The sequence below is a fragment of the Theobroma cacao genome, chromosome 3 (genome assembly GCF_053813885.1).
Source record: "Theobroma cacao isolate CCN51 chromosome 3, ASM5381388v1, whole genome shotgun sequence".
NCBI classification, from domain to species: Eukaryota; Viridiplantae; Streptophyta; class Magnoliopsida; order Malvales; family Malvaceae; genus Theobroma; species Theobroma cacao.
In genome coordinates this window covers 31,620,942-31,629,174 of record NC_142641.1, presented here as the reverse complement: position 1 = coordinate 31,629,174, position 8,233 = coordinate 31,620,942, and the positions used below count along the sequence as shown (strand labels likewise).

The window sequence follows — 8,233 nt, the reverse complement described above, 5'->3', positions numbered from 1 at the left end:
GCACATGTTACTTTTATGAGGTCATTGGTTATACGCACTGGACGGTATGATGAGGGTTAGCTACCCAAAGATCACCCTTGATAATGGAGAATGGAATACGCTATCCATTTGTTTAAGGACCAAAGGACCATATGTATGTAAGTACTTCATAAGTATGCTCCACCATGAAAAATGTTTATGAATTGTGAAATGAATTTTGTAATGACTTTGAGTTGAATGATAAATCTAGTTTGAAATTATGTTTTGGAAGTAATTAGTAAACAATGGAAGTGTTTTATAAAGTGTCTTGTGTTTAAGCTTGTATCGTTGTAGTTACCAATCTTGGAAAGTGTCTAAGTGCTGTAAAACTACAAATGTTTAAAAGAGGTATCGATACCTTCGAATAAGGTATCGATGCTCGTTCTTCAAGGTGTTTTCAAAAACAATTCTAGAACAAAAATATTGATACCTTCAATGAAAGTATCGATACATTTAAGGCAAAATAAGTGTAGAGGGTACTCTGTGTAACAAGTATTAATACTTATAGCCCAAGAATTGAAACCTTTAATATGTTTTCTCAAAATTTGTGAGTCTTAAACTTGTTTTATTTGAAAAAGCCTTATCACCTTGGATTAAAATATAAAAAGGATTCAGAAATGATTTGAAGACTACATTGCATCACGAATTTGGTTTCAAAAGAACAAAAATGCATGGTTTCAAAGTGAATGATATAGTTTTATATATGAATTTATCATTATAGCTTGCTTGTTCCCTTCTTATGTCCCTCACTAAGTTTCATGTTCACTGTTTTCAACTCATGTTTTGGTTTTTGGATCTGGAGGTAGCTGGATCATAGGTCGAGGTGCTCCACTCATAACCATCATTTGGTAGGTTGACTTGGCATTCATTAGATGACACCTACCTAGTGTTTCTCCACTATCCATGGCTGGTTGTGTTTATTTTACATATGATAGATGTCTAGTACACTACGATGTTACCACGTGTTGGCATATATTAAATGAAATTGTGAGGAGAACGTAAATATGAATTATGATGTTATATTTTTAAAGATATTATAAATGGGAATGGATAATGGAGGACTATGAATGTATGATGGGTGAAAAATGATATGATAAATAAGTATACAACCAAAAGGTATGCTTGGCCTAGTGGATTTACCTATAGGGCCCATGCATCAACCATAGCTCGAAAATTGGGTCCTGACAACAATGTGCATGCTTAAGAGGTTTAGAGGCATTGGTAAAGCTAGTCTTCACCACAAACATTGCTTTCCTTGTTAAATGATGGTGGAGATATGGGCTAGAGCATAACTTTTGCGGTGGTGCCTCATTACAGAGATATATGAGGCAGGTAAAACATGTTATTTACTAACAGTGCACAACATAAGGAGAATGTCGAATATGTGGAAAAGTATCACTTATCTTCCTTCTAGAAAGGAATTCTAGGGACTTTTGGGGTTTCATGCTTGTAGATGGATTATAAAAAATGGCTTTTTAATGCCTTTTTGGAAAGATATTTGGCTACATGCTCAGACACCATTAAGCAATATATATATGTCCTTGACTTTATTTTCTTGCATCTAATAAAGAGGCAAAGGTGGTGGACATATGGAATAATGGTGAATGGGCTATTAATTTTTTAAGGACTTTATATTCATGGGAAAAGCACTCTTTCCATGAACTACTTCACTCTCTTTCAACGATAATACTTATTCTAGGCAAAGAAAATAGACTTATAAAGAGACATGACCCAAAAGGCAAGTTCTTTGTCAAATCCATACAACCATGCTTGATCGCTCTAATGATGATCAGCAAGTGTGGTTCTCTTTCATTTAACGCCTCTCCATACCTTAAAAGATACAGCTCTTTATTTGGCTAGCTATACCAGATTCCATACCAACTAAGGCATTTCTTCGCTCTTAAGGAGTTCATCTCACTGATTCCCAATTACGATGCTCTTAGTGTGATTTGAAGAGTGAAACTTGTACCCATACACTTTTAGCATGTCGTTTCAACTAGCTTGTATGGTCTTTGGTGCTAAATTGGTAAGGGTATCTCATGGGTTGTTTTATCATCTATTGACTCACACATCTAGGCATGGATGGGATATAACCATAGGAAGCACCTATGCAAACGTTGGATGATAGTTTGTGGTGCCACATTGTGGTCACTATGATTGACAAGAAATGAAGTGGTTTTCAATAGCAAGCAATGGGGTGGCATGGAGGTTTTCTTCATTATCAAAATGCAGTCCCTCGTATGGTTACATGGTTGTGAAGGTACAAAGTCTATTGATGAGGTCGGTTGGTGCTGTCGACCATGGGATGCAAGTCTTAAGCGAGCTCCTCTACACACTGAAGTTAATATATTGCAGCAACCTCCCTTGTCTGGCAAGTATAAATTTAATGTTGATGGCTCCGATAGAAGAAAATTGAGATCGACAGTATGTGATGGGGTCCATAGAGACTCCAAGAGTTATGTATTGGTGTCTTCTTTGGCTCACTTGGTACTAAGGACATCAACTACAAAGAGATTATGGTGATAAAATATGCCTTCAATTTATTTGCATCTTCCCTAGTTGTAGGCACTAGGAAACTAATCATTAGGTGAGATTCGACTGTAATGGTCTTATGGATGCTATGAGCTGACCGTTAACCATGGAAACAAATGGTACATTTTGAATGAAATTGACAATCACTACAAAAAAAAGCCTATTTCCAACAAAATTTTTCGTTAAAAATAAGCAAATTTCCATTGGAAATGTTTATTTTTGACGAATTTCCAACAGAAAAATTTGTTAAAAACTTCGTTGGTAAAAATCTCGTCGGTAATACTTTCCGTTGAAAATCTATTGAAAATTTCTAACGAAAAATTCCGTTGGAAAAATTTGCTTTGTGACATCTCCCCCATTAACATTCCATTGGAAAACATTGTAGAAAGAAAATCTATTGGAAAACACTATAGAAAGAAAATCCATTGAAAATTTCAAATGAAAATTCCATTGGAAAACACTACAAAAAGAAAATGAAATTTCCATTGGAAAAAAAAATTGAAACGAAAAATTCCGTTGAAAAAAATTCCATTGAAAATGATGTTCCAATGAAAAATTTTGTTAGAAACGATATTCAAACGGAAAATTCAATTAGAAAAATTTCCTAATATTGTTTGTTTTAACTTTTGTCATTACTTTATTTTTTTCTTTTAAAAGTATATCTCTTAACCGATTGAAATAATTTTTTTTTCATATTTGTCGAATCAAAACATCTTGATTTGCAAACTAAAAACACTTTTCCTACAATAAAATATTAACATGTGCCTAAAATTTCACAAAATGGAAAAAATAAAAAAAAAAGAACCCACATCACTTCATCTGATAATCAAATGAAAAAAGGTCATCAAAGTGCTGAGGATTGCAATCTTAACAAATTTGAGTACAGTAAAGATAGTTTAAATTAGGGATTTACCCTTTCAGGCATTCTCTCAAACACAAAGCAATCTTGAAAGGAAACAGATTTAAAGAGACCAAAATCAAAGAACACATATAAAGGAAAAGGGTCTTGCAGAGACAAGACCTTCTTCACAAAGGGAATGAGCCTAACACATCCAAATTGAATCCCGAATTCTCTAATATCCAGCGTCGTCCTGAAACACCATTGTTTTTCCAAATTAAAATCTGAATTTACTAATACTTCAATCTACAATGCAAATTTAAAAGCAAGAAAGGGAGAAACTCACTTGATATTTAGACCATTCTGCAGGGAATTAAAAGATCTATTGTAAGCCTTCTCTGACATTCCTCTTAACTTGATAGCTTTCTGTCTATCAAATATAACCTCCCCAAACCTACAAATTTCATAAAAATTACATCAAACAAAACATAATTAAAAACTTAGAGCATATTGATTAACAAAGGAAAAAAGAAGGATAATGTATGTTACCTTGTAGCAGCAATTTCCAAGCAGATTATAGCTCTACAAACCTCACCCTACAAACAGGAAAAAAAAAAGAATAGAATTAATGCTTCAACGTTTGACTTCTCATCGGGGGTCTTAAGTAAACGACTAGAGTATGAAAGTACTTATGACGCCGATAATGGAGGAATCAAACTGAACATGGCAGAGGTGGTGGAGCTCCGCTTCTTTTCGAACCAGCAGCTTCTGTTCTGAGAGATCGAGCTTTCTCGCTATGTCTGACAGATCCATATTGGCCCTCTGGAGAAATGGGTTATCGGATTTTCTTCACTTTTCTCTATTCTTTTCCCACTAATTCTCTCTGGGAACACGAAAGCTGCCTTTTAAAGAAAATGGAGAAATGCTCGAGGAAAGATAACTGACAGAGTTGGCGGGAGAAGCCCAGAATTTCTGCCCTTTTGCATTTGGCATCTTTAGTTTTTTGAATTTAACGCGCACTAATAGAAATATTTGCCTCTTCACCGGGAACTCTTCGGCGCCAAAAGTGAATTTTGGGATTTTTTAACCGCTTCCTTTTAGAATTTATTATGTATTTACCAATTAATCAATTACTAAACCAAAATTATTATTTATCCAATGAAACATTTTTTTATTTTTTAATAAAAATTATAAGCATTTCATGTAATAAACTCATATAATGCTTTAGTATTTCGTCAAGGTTTTTTCATGAAAATTAAAATTAAAATTTTGATTTTAAAATATTTTATATTAAAACTTTAAAAAAATTATAACATATTTTTTATATTAAAAAGTTATAAAAATAAATTTATAATGTAAAAAATATACATAATATTAGAAAAAAATTTTAAAAATTAAATAAATTTTTAATTGATTAAAGTTTATTTCATTTAACATGTGGTCAGAGGTTCAAGTCTTCACAATGACACAAATGTGAATATTTTAATTTTTATTAATAAATTTATTTTTTTAATATTACTCAATGTAAAACTTAATGTTATATTACTAAATTTATTATATACATATACTTATGATACAAATTATATGTTATACTTTGATATATTACAAATTATCAATATAATTTTATAAAAAGTATGATAATATATAACTAATAAAATTAATAACTGTAATCATATAAATGAAATTTACTAGAAGCTTACATATAAAATATATTAATATATATATGTAGGATATTTTAATATCTCATATACATATATATTAATATAATAGGTTATAAATATAGATTTTTTTTGTGAATAATGCATAGATATATATATTAACTTAATTATAAAGTTATATAAAGTTTTATGCAAACATAAATGTGTTAACTCATATACATGTATGTAAACATATATATTAACTCATATACATAAAGTTGTATGCATACATATATGTATGTAAACATATACATACATATATATATTAACTTAGTTATAAAGTTATATAAAGTTGTATGTAAACATATATGTATTAACTCATATACATGTATATAAACATATATATTAACTCATATACATAAAGTTGTATGCATATATATATGTATGTAAACATATACATACATATATATATATATATATTAACTTAATTATAAAGTTATATCAATTAAAGAATATAACTTGTACTTTCATATTAATACAATAGATTATACATATAGATTTTTTTTGTGAATACAGTAGGTTTATCTATATATATATTCTATAACTATGATTCTAATTTGTATACATAGATATAATAAATTAATATATTTTAAATATATTATATTAATACATTTATTATAAATATATCTTATTAATTTATATATATTAACTAATTATAATTAAAACGTACATAAAGTATTATTATTTTTTGTTTAATTTATTATTATATCATATCATGTATTTTTATAAATTTAACAAATTTATTTTGTTCTTTTTATAAATTTTTTAATGTTATAAAATTAATGAATTTGGAATTATTAATTTATAATATATGATTCAATAAAGTTTTAAAAAAATGTACAAAATTAATCAAAGGAAAACATACTTAAACTTTTAAATATTATACCTTCAATATATATGTATTTGCTTTTATTAATATCTATTTTTTATAAAAAATTAATAAAATTTATAAAAAGTTTAAAATATTTTAAGGAAAAAATTAAAATATTACTATTACCAATGGAATTTTCCATTGGAAACTTTGCCGGTCTCATTAATTTTTTTACTCCTTAAGCTTTCCAACGGATTTCCAACGTAAATCCGTTGGAAATTCTGTCAGAAATGGTAATGGCTGAAATTTTTTTGATTGAAAAATAATTTTCCAACAGATTTCCAATGAAGTTGAAAATTTTGTTGGAAAATTTGGATGGAGAATTTTTTTGGGGCTAAAAAATTTTCCAGCAAAAATTTTTCGTTGGAAATCTGTCGGAAAAATTAGTATAACTTTTTGTTTAAATTCCGTTGGAAATCCGCTGCAAATCTGTTTAAAAGCTTTCAAAATTTTTTTGTTCTTTAAATTTCCAACGGATTTCTAACGAAATATTTTCTGTTGAAAAATTTCGTTGAAAATCCGTTGAAAAATTTGGTCCGAGTTTTTTTTTTTGGAGCTAACAAATTTTCCAACGGATTTCCAACGAAAATATTCCGTTAAAAATCTGTCAGAAATAACAGTAAAAATTTTGGATTGATATCGGTTGAAAATTTTCAACGGAATTTTTTCTGTCGGAAAAACTGTGTTTTTTTTAGTGAATCTTATGTAGTCTATTAGTGAAGTAGCCATTGCCCACACGTTGGATGAGGGGAACTCATTTGCGGATGCATTAGCCAAATATGGAGTGGACAAAGACTATGTTTTCAGGATGATGGTAAAGAGTTCATGGTTTCCTGCTGCTGTCACATGATGTTCTCTTGCTATCACTTGTGCTTTACGACTCTGCCTTATTTTAGTAGGATTATGCTACTCTCCTTATCATGTATGCAGTGGCAAATGTCTATACCGCCACAAGGAGCTATATGGTCTATTGTTAGCGTGGGCTGATCTCTTTTCACTGTAAGTTTCCGCGACATATATATAAATAAATCCTACTTTGGTTGAGGAAAAAAATTGGTGATTAAATGGACCAGGGGTAGTTGAAGTTGATGCTGATATTTACTTTATAAGCTTCGAAGTTGGAGCACATCTTGTATCCATCTAGTACTAATAACCTGACTGAGAGGGACTCGTATGTACGAAATAAAATGGCAAGAAAGCAAAGAAACAAGTAGATGAATTGCTGCTTTATCAACCAAAGGGAAAAAGTACATGAAAATATGGGTTAGTTTCATCAGTTGACTTATTTTTTTGGTTCTAAAAATAAGTTTAATGGAGGCACGGGCACCGCATTTGTGGATCGAACCGGTTCCAACTTTCCAACCCTGTGAGCCCATTGAATTTGCATTGGTAGTTTGTGCTGCACAATTTAGATTTTCATTTTCTTTCTTTGACAGTTCCCCAGCAACATTCGGAAATTGGGATAGTGGATTTTTAATGACTTGGACGTTCGGCCTGTATCATTGTTTCTTCAAGTTCGAGCAGCCATGTTAATATAACAATCTCTCCCTCACTCCATTCACTTAATCACACACAACAAAGAGAAAAGGATGGTTCTTGGGATTGTGTAATCTCCCTGGCTCATTCTCCTTCCCCTCAGTCTCCCTGGGATTATTATCTCCATCAATTTCAGGCCTCAAAATGAGAGAAAGGGCATGGAGCCCGGTAGGCCCATTTAGCCCATCATATATAAAATACGAAAGAGTTAGGACAGGATCAGGATGCATTCATATTGATCCTTTCTATCCTTTGCCACTTCCAAGATGCTGAAGCCAATTAATTGCTGAAGGAATAAGCTCACATACCGTTTATCTAGATGGATCATGGCTATAAGATTACTTTTTCGGGAAGCATAACTGGTCTCAGCATCAATACATAGGATGCAATTAGTAGATAGTCCCATAGTGGAAGGGAATAGTGGATTCAATATTCTTTCATCCGGTAATTCACCATGATCATTGGAAAGATTAAGAATTATAGGATTATTGATCATTAAGGATAAATCATACATGCTAGTATCAAACATTTTTTTTTTATTTGGAGAAAAATGAATTTTGAACCTACTTTTTGAGTAAAAAGACACATGTATTTATCATTAAATCAAATGTTTATATACACGAGAATATCACACTTGCTTGAAAAAGAATATACAAATTAAGGATGCATGCTTTATCAAACTTGTTTACAAAATTTCACATTGATCTTGGCAAAAATAACCCATTAATCTTAGGTCTCCAA

At 30.8% G+C, this 8,233-nt stretch overlaps 1 long non-coding RNA gene across 1 annotated transcript; it reads right to left on the bottom strand.

Annotated features, from left to right (window-relative positions):
* Window positions 1–3,391: 3,391 nt before the first annotated feature.
* On the bottom strand, window positions 3,392–4,377 carry LOC18604684 (uncharacterized). Its single transcript, XR_001926953.2, has 4 exons — window positions 4,078–4,377; window positions 3,938–3,984; window positions 3,735–3,842; window positions 3,392–3,641 (listed from the first exon to the last, which is right to left on the bottom strand). It is a non-coding gene; the product is annotated as an uncharacterized LOC18604684 (long non-coding RNA).
* Between the last annotated feature and the right edge of the window lie 3,856 nt (window positions 4,378–8,233).